The sequence below is a fragment of the Papaver somniferum genome, chromosome 6, assembly GCF_003573695.1.
Source record: "Papaver somniferum cultivar HN1 chromosome 6, ASM357369v1, whole genome shotgun sequence".
Lineage (NCBI taxonomy): Eukaryota > Viridiplantae > Streptophyta > Magnoliopsida > Ranunculales > Papaveraceae > Papaver > Papaver somniferum.
The window spans coordinates 84,032,970-84,047,970 of NC_039363.1; the positions used below are offsets into that span (position 1 = coordinate 84,032,970).

General features: G+C 38.0%; 1 long non-coding RNA gene across 2 annotated transcripts; it reads left to right on the plus strand.

Annotated features, from left to right (window-relative positions):
- The first annotated feature begins 6,345 nt into the window (after nt 1–6,345).
- On the plus strand, nt 6,346–10,661 carry LOC113288217. 2 transcript variants are annotated; one of them, XR_003330528.1, is made up of 7 exons: nt 6,346–6,721; nt 6,909–7,042; nt 7,170–7,237; nt 7,962–8,099; nt 8,645–8,818; nt 9,082–9,140; nt 10,204–10,661. It is a non-coding gene; the product is annotated as an uncharacterized LOC113288217 (long non-coding RNA). The 2 variants fall into 2 exon arrangements; XR_003330527.1 differs by having other exon boundaries at nt 7,170–7,207.
- Nucleotides 10,662–15,001: the final 4,340 nt, after the last annotated feature.

Genomic DNA, 15,001 nt, shown 5'->3' on the forward strand with positions numbered 1-15,001 from the left:
TGTCACCCAAGAGCACTGGAATAGCCAGTGTCTCAAGGGTTGTAGTTCAATGCTCTGTTTATGTTCAATATTTGAATTCATGTTTCAATTATCTTGTATGATGTATGTTTGTGTTAGCATGTTAGTCATGAGCTAAGTCTCACTAGCTGAGGCTCAGATGAAGCTTTAGTGGACTGTTAGGTAGTGGAATGTTAGGTTAGAAGCCTTAGTTCACTGAATTGATTGAGCAATGGGAGAAATCAGTGCTCACTAGTTCTTGTGATTGATTGTACTGTCAAAAGACAGTCAATACTAGGAGCACATCAGTTGAGCAAGCTGATTATCTTGCTATTCCTTTTTTGTATGCTTAGGATCTTAAGTTGGCCTTAACTGTCACTTAGTTCCATTAGGGATTCAACCTAGAACTACATTATTTGGCTCGGTCACAAGGGTGAATTCAAAGCCGTAGCTTAGCCCACAATTTGTTTTTACAGTCACTTGCAACTCTAATTCTGTTATTCTTATTGCTCAGTTGAGTTTTCCTTGCTGTTTTATTTAGCTTTTGCACTTCACATCTTGCTGTGCACTGAAATCAGTGCACTGCCTTCCCTGCCCTTGGCTCATAGCCTTGGTTAGATGTTTTACCATCTCTGTTTCACTGTCACTGCAGCCTTGTGACCTTGCATTTAGTTTTGCATCAATTATCAGCATAGTGTAACTTCATTGCACACTCCCAAGTCCCTGTGGAATGACCCTGTTCTTGCACACAAGCTACAACTGACCCTGTGCACTTGCAGGTATCACTGTAGGCATCCATTTATTGTCTTATTTTCACATCTTTAAATGCCTACCAGGACTCTATTAAGGTTAACAGGCAGGGTATGGTTGATTTCGTCAGTTGAAATTGAAAAGATAACTCGCAAGAAGAAGACAGAGCAATACGTACACCGTAAGAGATATTCACGTGATTACAACAAGTTTTACGTGTGCTGCTCGTGTTTGGATATCACTTGGTCTCTGAAGAAGCGTGGAGATGTCAAATAAGGAAATTTCAGAGGCAGCAGACGTGTAGGAGAAGGATTTTTGGAAAGCAAATATTCCGAGAATATTACCCTTCACTGCCGAATAAAGAGAGATTAATGTGAGTTATTACAGAGATTTTTCTTCGCCTGTTGAGTATAAATATCACCCTGGGATAGCAGAGAAGGGTTACGAAGAGTTTGGGAAGGACTGGAACATCACAGAGGTGAAACACGATCACCAGAGAAACCTGCTGCTGCTGCCATTGAAGAACACGAAGAACATAGACCCACAGAAGCAATCGTTTTTGCTACAGTATTTGCGACTGCTCAGCGACAGTCTTAGAGCTACAGTAACAGTGACACATCCTCTGTATCGTTCTTTGGTTTGCAACAATTATAAGCGTTACAAACCCGGTTTTGAATTATTTCTCCCTTTTCATCATTTGTAAACACCATTTGAGCAATGAAATCAACTTTTGAGCGTGTTTCCAACATGATAATGAGCTAAATCTCCCACAACCAAGGCAATGAGGAAGCTATTTACGCATGAATACTTGGTAACTATTTTATTTTCTCTAATTTATAATTTATAATTCACTCAATCACAGCTTTTGCAGAGTTTTAAATTGTTTGCATAATTTTCTTACTTAGTTGTGATTCAATCTGATAGGTTATACTTTGTTTAGTCAATTGATAATCTATGCTTAGGGAATACAATTGATATTTGAGAATCTGCCTGATTATTTGTGAATTAAGAAATAAGGGACTTAAAAGATAATTAGAGTTTTGGATTATTTGCCATAATTTATTCATGTGTGATAGTGGAATCAGTGTCTTGGTTATTCCTAATAATCTTGAATTAAGGTTTGTCTGTTTTTAAATTTCATTAAATCTAAAATCTTTTGCTTTCACAAGTCTCAACGAACCTATTACTACTACAACAACTTGAAATCACACCAATTTTTGGCGCCGCCGACGCGGACTTGTGTTTAGGCTAGAGTTTTTAGTTTTTTATTTGTTTTTTCATTTTTATTTTGTTTGTTCTTCTTTACGTTTTTGGGTTTTTGTCTTTTCCTTACAGATTTTGGAGTTTGGAGCGAAAGAAAAATTTGCCAAAGTTTTTGGTGAAAACCTAAAGATTTGGAGTAAAAGCAAAGCGAAGGGAGCGAAAGAAAAGAAAAATAAAAATTAACTAAAAAAAAAGAGATAGAGAGACAAAAAAAATTTAGAATTTTTTTTTTTAGATTATCTTTTTCTTTTGCACTTTATTTTTGGACTTGGACTTGGACTGTGGACTTTGGGACTTTATTTTAAAAAAAAAACCTACAGAAGGGTGGTTTAAATATAAGCTGTTTGCAGAGAAGGACGACGATTACGATATCGCCTCGACCCCTCGGGTTCGTACATGACATAAGAGTCGTGGACCGAGTCGACTTCAGCGGTTCATCCCCCTTCTGGTACGGGAGGTAAGTTTGTTGAAACACTCGCGAATCCCCTGTCAGCGAGTTACTGTATTCCTTCGTTTGCATATATGCTGAGGATTTGAAAACGGCTGCTTTAATTTCCTAGTAAAGGACAAGGACTGGCCATACAAGATAAGGGTTCAGATTTCATCACCGTTCCCTTCTTTCCCACCTTAGGAAAACGAAACCAAACACGAACCTAAGCCTAAAATTTGACTAGAACGAGACCTATAGGGTAACGAGCTTAATAGGAAAGTCATTCGAAAAATATTGGTTACTCTTTTAAGCATGCTTCAAAGTTCATGATGGTTTCTGTGAGTTGAATACGCCACCTTGTAACGCCGGTGAGACCTTGGGTATCAAAGCTCCATTGAGCTTCCCTCGTCTCGATTCAACTTACTTAAACTCGGATTGATTCCAGAGGGGTTTTCTTAAATTGTAACGAATTCCCTTTCGAAGGATTAAAAGTTGGTCTAAAAACAATCTAAGTGGAGCCATCATGCTTTTTTTTTGCTAGAAATCAGTAGGTTTGTTGTGGTGGATTCATCCTTGTTTGTGTTTGCATAGAACTTCCCTTCCTTTTAGGATTTTTTTTTTGTTTTTCTAGTGTATGCCCAAGGTTATTAAAGAGCGGGCTTGGAAAAGAAACACTCTAGGTCGATTGATTAGTGAAAAACCTAGTAGTTATTCTTGTGGAAGCGGGGATCTCGAAGACTCTTCTTTTGAGAGCCCTGTTTTTGGAAACTTCAGTTTTGAGAATCTGTCTCTTCGTGAGGAAAATACCCCTAGTACTTCAGCTGTGCCAGCAATGGCAACTTTTAAAGATTACATGTCCCCAACTAGGTCCCCCCGAGCTTCGTGCATTAAATTGCCAGCTACTACGGCTAATTTCGAGATAAAACCTAGTACTCTTCAGATGATCCCTATATTCTTAGGGAAAGATGATGAGAACCCTTATTTTCATATTAGGGACTTTGAGGAAATTTGTGGGACAATTAGAATAAAAGACCTTACTGATGAAGTCTTGAAACTTAAAATGTTTCCCTTTTCCTTGAGAGATAAAGCAAGACCTGGCTGAACAACCTACCTTCTGAATCCATTGAAACATGGCAGGAACTTATTACTGCTTTCTATATGAAATTCTACCCTAAGCATAAAACTGCATCTGTTAGGCAGAAAATTAGTGCTAGTGTGCAACAAGAGGGAGAGTCTTTTTATAGGTTTTTAGAGAGATTCAATGATCTCCTATCCCAGTGTCCTCACCATGGATTTTATAAGATGAAACTCGTAGAGATTATTTATGATAGTTTAGACTATTCAACCAAAGCCATGGTTGAGTCTATGTGCGCTGGTGAGTTCACTAGTAAAAGTGTTGATGATGCTTTTACCTTCTTAGGAGCTGTCGCTGAAAAATCCCAACAGTGGGAGTCTTGTGTTGAACCCCCCAAAAGACTCTTGGTCAATAGAAGTAGCACCAATGTGGTAGATACAAGCTTCGGGTCTGATACTAAGTTTGCTGCTTTGTCTAGAAGGTTATAAGCTTTGGAATTGAATCATCCTAAACATAGGTCTCTTGTTGAACCCGACGATAGTTTTAGAGCCTCTCAAGTGTCTAGTTGTGGAGTAGAACCCAATAACTCGTTTTGGAAGGTCAGGTTAGTGAAGAGCAATCCCATGCTATCTATAACAATGCTAGGTTTGAGAACCGTCAGAAGTTTGACCCATACTCACAGACTTACAACCCTGGTTGGAGAAACCATCCTAATTTTTCTTAGTCTAAGGGTCAGACTCAAGGACAGTCTAGTAATTCTCAGCCTCCCCCAGGTTTTGGTTATGCTAAGAACTCTTCAGGTCAACCCCAGTTTCAGAATGAGAAAAAGATCTCCACCTTAGAAGAAACCCTTACTATGTGAACAAAGAACCATGAGATGTTATCAAAGAACCACTATGGTTTTCAAGAAAAAACCAGGCAGAATTTTAAGAATAATTCCCAGTCTCTTGCTAACTTAGAACTTCAAGTCGGCCAAATAGCTTAGTTTTTTAGTGAAAGAGAAGATGAAAGGTTCCCTAGTCAAACTGATCCTTACCATAAAGGAGATAAATTGTACAATCATGTGAATTCCATAACAACCCTTAGGAGTGGAAAGAAAGTTGACAATAAGGTTGCCATGCCTGATAGTGAAAATGTTGTAGTTCACCCTTATGAGCCAGAAAATGAGGAGACTGATAGAGTCTCCAAAGAGACCAGTGAGGGTCCTGCTGAGCCCGGCTTTGTTCCCAGAGCCCCGTTCCCCCAGCTGCTAGTTCCAACTAAGAGGGAGTCCAAATTTAATGATATATTGGAGGTTTTTAAGCAGGTTACTATCAACCTCCCATTGTTAGATGCGATTAAGCAGATTCCCGCTTATGCCAAGTTTCTTAAGGATATGTGTACGCGAAAGCGAAAACTTAGTGTCCAGAAGAAAGCCTTCCTAGCTAGTCATGTAAGTTCTATTATTCAGAATACCACTATTCCTAAGTATAAAGACCCAGGGTCCCCTACTATTTCTTGCACAATAGGTAAATACCGTGTCGAGAAAGCTTTGATTGACTTAGGAGCCAGTGTGAACTTACTGCCATACCATGTGTACCTTAAGCTAGGACTTGGTGAGATGAAACCTACCCAGATGACACTTCAGTTAGCTGATAGGTCTGTTAAAATTCCTCGTGGTGTGATCGAGGACGTTCTTATTGAGGTCGACAAGTTTATTTATCCAGTGATTTTGTTATCCTAGATACCCAACCTGTCCCTGACCCATAGAACCAAATACCAGTGATTTTAGGTCGCCCGTTTTTAGCTACATCAAAAGCGATCATTAACTGTCGAAATGGTATTATGAATTTGTCTTTTGGTAATATGACTATTGAGCTGAACATTTTTAATATTAGTAAGCTACCCTCTGAACTAGATAACTCGAGCGTAGAAGAGGTGAACATGATAGGAACATTAGTCGAGGAGTCATTACCGAACACTTTGTTAGAAGATCCATTAGAGAAATGCCTAGCCCACTTTGGGATTGATTTTGATGATGACGATGTGATTAATGAGGTGAATGCTTTGTTAGATTCAACCCCTTTGATAGACACTAGTAATGGATAGAAACCTAAGTTCGAACCTCTACCCGTTGCTGAGTCTACCCTAGTTCCTTCGTTAGAAAAGCCTCCTAAGTTGGACCTTAAACCATTACCAGATTCCCTGAAGTATGTGTTTTTTAGGCCCATCTGAAACTTTACCTATGATTATAGCATCCGACTTGGATAGTGATCAGGAAAGTAGGCTAGTGACCGTTCTTCAGAATAACAAGGAAGCTTTAGGGTGGACCATAACAAACATTAAGGGTATAAGTCCTACTGATTGTATGCATCAGATCTATTTAGAGAGTGACACCAAACCTTATAGGGAAATGCAACGTCGACTGAACCCTAATATGAAAGAAGTAGTTCGAACCGAGGTTCTTAAGCTGTTAGATGCATGCATTATCTACCCCATTTCAGACAGTAAGTGGGTCATCCCCGTTCAGGTTGTTCCCAAAAAATCCGGTATTACTGTAGTCCAGAATGATAACAATGAGTTAATCCCAACCACTAGTGGAAAATGAGGTTCCTAGGACCCACATCAGAGACCCTCAAAGACGGTAGTTGGACCGTTGAACAAACATAGCGGTCTCTGATGTGATAAAAACACGGAAAAAAATCCGAGAGTATTATTAGCGGTCGCCGAATAATTACTATTTTGTCCTAGATCTGCTGCGGATCCCGCGACCATTGATTATCTGTGATAGTTTTTTATTATTCGATAGAGCATATAAATACGTCTTTCTCTCTCCCATTTGTAATCTCCCTTTCTCTTTCTTCTTCTGCTCCCAGTCTTCATCTCTAACCTAAAATCTCATGGAAATGGAGATATCAGAACCCAAGATGTTATTTCAACAAAGTGAATAAACCCTTCTCTTGATTTTTCTTCTGAAATCCCTCAACTCACTAGTCTAATCGTAGATCTCAAATCTGCTGGGAACAGATTCAATCCATGTTTGTTTTTTTTCAATTTTTGGGGGTTTATCAAAATCTCTACCTAGATCTAATTAAATAATCATCTCATGAATGATTACTGCTAAAGCTGTTTGTTTTATGGTGTTCTTGGGTTTCCGAATCTGAAAGTATGAGTTTGGAATTCCCGATCTAATGGAGGGATTGTAACTGTACAAATCCAATAATCTGGTAAGTAAGTTTGATATGTTCATCTATGTACTTTAAATACGTTTTATGTGATTTGAATCTTTTGAAGCTTTAGTGCCGGTTCCCGTCTTTGTTTCTAAAATTTCCTAATGGATCCTATTAGTTTCTCAGAAATGATCGAAGAAAAGAAATTGATTTGTTAACTGGGTGTTTATTTTGTTGGAATTAGGCGTGGGTTTTGGTTTGTTTGAAGGATTCGGATGTTTGGGTATCCATCTGCAGCTGAAACTAAACTACTCTAAGAGTTTCTCTTAGATTTGACTGAATATGCTTTTCTCTGCTGACAATTGGATTCCATTTCAAGTTAGTTTTCTGACATTCCATATCTCTATTCAAAATCGCTTGTAACCTGTTAGACAAATCTACTCTATGAGTTTCTCTCAGATTTGGTTAATTCCATATTGATGAACTATTTATGTTTATGTTTCAGATGGAGTCTGGATTCTTAACGAGGTTGTTTGAAAGAGGGTAAGAAGATGAATTGGAGAATTTTATGAAGTAATAATTGCTATCTTGAGTCATTATTTAGCTAATTTATGTGGGGGTTTTCCTGCTTGGTTCATAATTTTAACCTGAATTTTAGTTCCCCACCAGAAGATTTACAGACTCAATGTACAGAATTCGTGAATTGCGGACTATACGAGTAATTTTGTGATCTGATAACTACTAATCATATTGAATTTTAGATGCATAAAGTTTTTTTTAATGTATATTCAGAATATTAATAACTACTAATTAGATTGATGTGTATTGCTTATTTTGGGTTATAGTACTTTTTATGTTAAATAGCTTCTTTTTGGGGTGTTCCTTTGGTATTTTTGTAGATCCCGTTGTCTTAGGTTTGACAGTTATCTTAAGGTTGAATCGAGGTCGATCCAGTAGTCTCTGGAAAATGAATAGTTAGTGCTCAGTTTTAAAATATATTCTTTTGTTACCTGTTTTTAACAGTAGCTCGCTAACAGCATAAGGAGCCTAACTATCGACTGACTAACACTTGGGGTTTGCTATATTCAGAAAGAGGATTACCGACCATTGATATGGCTTTGCTTAGAGTCCACTGGACAGGACAGGAGTAACTCAAACATTAGAATATGGTGTTTTGCTAAAGCAAGCTTTTGGCTTCATGACGAAATTGTTGTGTGAAACTTCTTCTGTAGTTGCATTTGATCCATCCCTGGATACAGGGCTCATCCCAGATTGTTGCATTTTTTTTTGTCTATAGGAACTCTAGGTGTTGGCGTGTTGCTGTTGTTTAGGAGTTATGCTACATTCTTGTTATTGGAAATCACTGAAATGGTGAAGTACCTCAAGCTTCCAGGGAAGTTTGCACGCCTTGGGGGAAAGCTGTTCAAGCCTCAAGGTATATTCAGAATTTTAGATGTTTAAAGTTTTTTTAATATACACCTGGATTCTCATACCATGAATTTTTACTGAATTTTCCAATTATTTATCGTTAGCATAAATTGTTGATTACAATTTGTGTAATTGTACCAGTGCGAATTCTTATTTGGAAGTGCTTTAACTACTTAAAATTCTGTAGGTATAACCTGATTGCATTGGTTTACAAGGACCTGCACTAGAACTAACCCTCAAATGTGTCACTCATTTGTTTTTGTTATTTTGTTTTATGCGAATGTAGAATCATGTGTAAGTTCATTCCATTTGTGTAAAGACAGATTGAATTTCTTATGTTTTCTTATACATGACCTAAAACGTAGATTCTCTTATGAGACATTGGATTTGAAATGGTTCAAAAATTAATGGATATCTAAGAAGCATTTTTGACCGATCGTTATATCTAAATACGGCTGAAGTGTTATTTATGTTCGTTTGAGGAAATTTATTTTCAAGTTGGTGCATGGTTACTAAGCTGATGTTGGTCAATTTGTTTTTTATTATGCACAGAGATGTGCAGTTTAGGAGAACGGCATGTCTAATATCGGAGGGTATATCGTATTATTAATTAGCAGCAATTGTATGGCGAAGACTACCATGTCGAGTTCCCATTTTGAAGCTCTGGCCAAATAACATGTCTCTTATTCCTTCTATGCTGTCACAACTCTCAATTCTGAAAACTGTGTAAGTTTCACAACTGGTAACCTGAGTAGTTTGAGAATCAACTGGTGCATGTATTTGAGCTTATGCCTACAATCTGTTTGATCAAGTGGTAAAATGAGAATCTCATTTAATGCCTGTATTGATTGGTCCGCTTTTGCTTATCTTGATTTGTAGTTAATTGAAGGCTTAAAATAGCGACACCTGCATATATATTCTCCATGTTCTTGTTGACGATAATATCCGGTACTCGTAAGGGTGTTCTTATGTCTTTATCTTTCATGCAGTGATGCCACTGGTTCAAAGACGGATCAAGGGCCCTATGTGGTTGCAATTTCTCATTGGTGTAAGTGGATTTAAAAAAAATAAAAAAAATTAGTGTATTTGACGTTAGCTCGTCCATGTTTGCAAATGTTCTCCGGCATATTGAGTCTGCTGCTTTCCTTAGCTGTATACTTGAAGTTAACAAAAAACTCTTTTCATGCCCATTTCTCCAAGTAAAGCCAAAGGAAATTATAAATACCAGAGACTTAGGAAAATGATCTTCTCCTGACCGGTCTAATGAATGTTTACAATAGTGTATGGGTTATGTCCAAAGTCCTTTGTAGTTTAACCAAGGAAATGAGTAGGAATATACTTCAGTGATAAAAATATTTAAATAAAATGTGTAGGAATATTCTGATCATCATCTTAGTTGCTTGATCATCATTCCAAAGTATTTAGAAAGTTCTGATTGTTTTTAAGCTTGTGAACTTCGTAACTGGTTTATGTGCCATTTTCCCCAAGAGGAACATTTTGGTATTAATTGAAAGTTTTGATTCGTTGAACTGAATGCACATGTGGAATTGTACTGTATAGTCTGCGTTACTTCATAGAAATTTAGCTCTTGTACCACCTGATATTTCCTTGATCATCTGGTTCCACCTGATATTTCCTTGATCATCTGGTTCCACAACTTTCTACTGACACCTTTATGAACGTGAAAAAGAAAACATGTGCTACAAGTGTTCATCTTTACCCAGCTAGAGCTTTATTTGTACTTACTTAGACTTGATCATCTTGTTAGTCAATGTAGACTTATTCAACCCACCTGGTGCTTTGAATGGCACAAGTTTGGTGTATTCTATGAAGCATATTTTATTATATTAAAGATTTGTGAGTTCATAATTCTGTTAGAATGCGAATCTTTAGTCCTTAGAGGTACCCAAGTGTTGGCATTTTTCCGATTGATAATTACTTACATGAGTTTCATTGTGTGTTTGTCTTGCAATGGTTACTTTAGTGTTCATACTTAAATTCTGAACTTCATTATGTAAATGTTTTTTGGAAAATGTATTTCGATACAACTTTTCTTGATAATGTTACGCTTAGTTTTTGATGTCATTGTGACATTCTATTTCTGTTCACAGCACTGTATTTTTAAGCTAAAGGAGTACCAAACAGCTAAAGCAGCCTTAGGAAGGAGGTGTTTACTCGTCTCCTGGTGATGCAAGATTCACCAATTTGATCAAAGAATTTTAATTATGACAAAATTGCAGGTCTGTGCTTTTATTTTGTTCAAATTTGTTCATGCAGTAGTTACGATAGAGTTATGAACTACATTTTGGAAGTACCAAAAATGTTGGAAAATTGGCTAATTGCTTAGGATACTGAAGGTGTTGGTGGCGTGCTTACTTATTTTTTGGGGGATATATGAACTGGTCCCTCTATTTTGTAAGGTGAAGTTATGTAAAAGAATTTGATGTTCAATAATGAACTTAGTGTCCAAGTTTTCATACTTTGAACTTGAATAATTTTGGTCCAGATTGTAACTTGAATTTGAGCTCCATCTGAGATAATTTTGAGTCACACTTTGACTTTAATCTGACTTGACGTTGACTTGACTTTATTTGAGTTCCATTTGACTTGACTTCAATTTGAGTTCAGTTTGACTCGACTTTAATGCAGCCAAGCTTTTTCAGATTCAGCCATTTCAGCAAATCTGAATCTATATTTTTTTTATATTATAATTCAAATCTATGACCCACGACTCAGGTCTGTACCTCGTTACCCTTAAAACCAGTCGTTATTGTGAGATCCACGGCTAAGGGTCCTATAAAAAAACTACGCTTTATCAACGACCTTATCAGAGACCGTTAGAACACGTCGTTTAACTCGTTTATATGACTTGTCCTGGCGGTCGCGGAACTTTTGTTTTCCACTAGTGAACCCGGGTAACCACGGGTTGGCGTGTCTGTATTGACTATAGTAAATTGAACAAGGTCACTAGGAAGGACCACTTTCCCCTTCCCTTCATCGACCAAATGCTAGAGAGATTAGCTGGACGTAGCCATTATTGCTTTTTAGATGGATACTGCGGTTATAATCAGGTAGTTATTGCCCAAAAGACCAAGAGAAAACCACTTTTACCTGTCCCTTTGCGTATAGACGCATGCCTTTCGGGCTATGTAATTCTCCTGCGACCTTTCAGCGTTGTATGATGAGCATATTTTCTGATATGGTAGAACGGTTCTTAGAGGTCTTTATGGATGATTTTTCAGTGTTTGGTTCGTCTTTCGATGAGAGCTTGCATCATTTGTCATTAGTTTTGACTAGGTGTAAGGAAAAGAATTTAGTGCTTAATTGGGAGAAATGTCACTTCATGGTTCGTTCAGGAATTGTTCTAGGGCATATCGTATCTTCGAAGGGTATAGAGGTAGATAGAGCCAAACTTGACCTTATTAAAACTTTACAGGTCCCAAAAACCGTAAGAGATATTAGGTCATTCTTAGGACATGCATGTTTTTATCGTCGATTCATTAAGGATTTTAGCTTAATTTCTAGACCTCTTTGCAATTTGCTTGCAAAAGACGTCAAGTTTGTCTTTGATGATGCTTGTGTAGAGGCTTTTGAGAAGCTTAAGAATTTACTCACTACCGCCCCCATAGTCCAGGCGCCCAACTGGAACCTACCCTTTGAGATCATGCGTGATGCTTCAGATTATGCTATTGGTGTTGTGCTAGGTCAGCGAGAAAATAAGTTACTTCATGTGATTTACTATGCTAGCAAAACTCTGAATGATGCCCAGTTGAACTATACCACTACAGAGAAGGAACTATTAGCTATTGTGTTTGCCTTAGACAAGTTTAGATCCTACCTCTTAGGTTCTAAGGTCATAATCTTTACTGATCATGCTGCTTTGAAGTATCTTCTTTCCAAGAACGATACTAAACCTAGATTGATTAGATGGACCCTATTGTTGCAGGAATTTTCCTTAGACATTAGAGATAAAAAAGGTGCATAAAATGTAGTAGCAGACCACTTGTATAGGCTTGTTGTGGATACCCTTAATGATTCTCCTCCTGTTAGGGATAGTTTTCCTGATGAACAACTATTCTTTGTTACCCAGGCACCTTGGTATGCGAATATAGTGAATTATCTTGTTACTGGTCGAATGCCCCAACATTGGGGTAAACAAGATCGTTCTAGGTTTTTAGCCGAGGTGAAGCACTTCTTTTGGGATGATCCTTATTTGTTTAAGTATTGTCCAGACCAGATTATTAGGAGATGTATACCTAAGAATGACCAGTCCAGTATTATTTCCTTTTGTCATGATCATGCTTGTGGGGGTCACTTTAGTGCTAAGAAGACTGCTGCTAAAATATTGTAGTGTGGATTCTATTGGCCTTCGTTGTTTAAAGACTCCCACAGTTACCGTGTTACTTGTGAACGTTGCCAGAAATTAGGAACCATTTCCCGTAGTAACATGAGGCCCTTGAACCCTATTTTAGTTGTTGAGGTCTTTGATGTGTGGGGTATTGACTTTATGGGTCCGTTTCCTAATTCTTTTGGTAACTTATACATCCTTGTCGCTGTAGACTATGTCTCTAAGTGGATTGAGGCGGTTGCGTGTAAGACTAATGACCATAGGGTTGTGATTGAATTCTTGAAAGATAATATAATTATACGTTTTGTTACACCGCGAGCTATAATTAGTGATGGAGGGATGCACTTTTGTAATGGACCTTTTAGGCTTTTGATGAAGAAATATGGTATTACACATAAGGTAGCTACCCCATATCATCCACAGACTAGTGGTCAGGTAGAGGTTTCCAATAGGGAGATAAAGCGTATATTAGAGAAAACAGTTAATCCTAATCAAAAAGACTGGTCGTCTAGGCTTACTGATGCTTTATGGGCTTACCGTACTGCGTTTAAGACCCCCATTGGAATGTCACCTTATCGACTTGTGTATGGCAAGGCATGTCACTTACCTGTTGAGTTAGAACATAGAGCATATTGGGCTGTTAAGCATCTAAATTTTTCACTAGACAAGGCAAGAGCCCATAGGAAACTCCAGCTCAATGAGTTGGAAGAGATTCGTATAGATGCTTACGATAGTGCGAAGGAGTATAAGAACAAAATGAAACATGTGCATGATAGAAATATTTTAAGGAAGTCATTTTATCTAGGTCAAAAAGTTCTTCTGTATGATATCCGCTTGCATCTTTTCCTTGGGAAGTTACGTTCTCGGTGGACGGGTCCTTTTATTGTTCGCACTGTCTTTCCTCATGGAGCTGTTGAGATCGAGACACCAGATGGTAGTAGTTCTTCGAAGGTTAATGGTTAGAGATTGAAACCCTTTTTATAGCCCTTTCCTACAGGTGATGTTGAGGAGGTCCCTCTGGAGGACCCTGTTTACCCTTGATTGACCATCGAGGCGATTGTATGTTGTATATTAGTTTTTGATTTCTCTCTTCACCCAGGTACTATCTTTCCGACTTCTCTCTTTACTGATTCCTCATGTTACTTTGCTTTTTGGTATTGCTCTTTTATTAGAAACATTGAGGACAATGTTAGATTTAAGTTTGGGGGTGGGGAAGAAACTTTTTGCTAGCTTTTAGTTGCAATAAATAAACTCCAGAGCCTAGAAATTTATTCTTATTAAGGTTGGCACTAACCAATCTAAGTGGATGGGAACATCTTGGTTGTAGGAGTTGAGGAACCAATCTGATTAAATGGAAACACCTAAAGAGTCTATTCATAAAAGCACAGAGCTCAGGTGTTAGAATTAAAAAAAAACATGGTAGTTTCGCCATAACTCGTTGAATCCTAATCCCTTCTATTTTTATTTCTTAAGTGATTTGGTGGGGCACACGACTCAAGTTGTTACCATTGCTAGGGTGAAATAGGGTGATTGAGATACCAATAAAAAGAAAAATATTTGAGACCATACCATCAGACCAACCGCAATAAATTCAAATAAAGTCGACCACTGGTGCCCGTGTATATACCAGTTGTGTTGACCTAGAGTTAGGTTTATCGACCACTGGTCCCATTGTATATGCCAGTTGTGTTGATATTAGTCAGGCCGATATCTCAGTCCATTAGGATAGGTTCATCTTGGCAGAGGCCTTCAGACAGATATGGGAAACACTGTTCACTTTGAACCATCTATTTTTTCTCTTTATCCATCTTCTTAATCTTTCCATGTGATTGGTTGACTCCGGTTATGATGTCTAGAAACTATCTGAGTAGAGCTCTGTCACTTATATATGAATTATGCTGAGTGCAAACTCGTGTACATCAATTGGAATTTCGCATCAGGGTACTTCCTCCTATAGTCAATGATTGTATGCCAACCAAGTATATTCTTTAGTGCCTTACAAGGTTCTGCGTAGATAGCTACGGTTTGGAGTAAAGGTTTTGTGGGTACACCTCTGGTAAACCCTCCGGAGACAACACTCCGCTGCAAGGCCACCTAGAGGTTTAACGGCTTGCTGCACATGCTAAGTGTAGTCATTTTATATTAGATTTGCTCGAGGACTAGCAAATAATAAGTTTGGGGGTATTTTATAGACACATTTTTGTGTCTGAATTGTCCTCAGTGTCTCTATTGCTAGTGATTGATTTTGTACTTATTATGGTGTTTTTATGTCTGTGTAGGTGTTTTTGGAGAAATACACTTGTGTGGAAAAAGTTGCTCAAAAAGTGCTATTTGGACCCCCGGAGGACATTTGTTATACAGACCCCAGATTTGGCTAAGGGGCACTCAAGGTTATGCGTAGCCCAAATTCATGCTCAACACCCAATTTTGTACATGACACCCATCTTCATCCTTTGAAATCTGAAAAAGGCGGGAAAACATGGTTTTCACCTGAAGAAATTTTGTTCGAAATTGGAAGGCACTGTAGAGAGACTCAATGGCTCAGATTGATGGGGGGGACT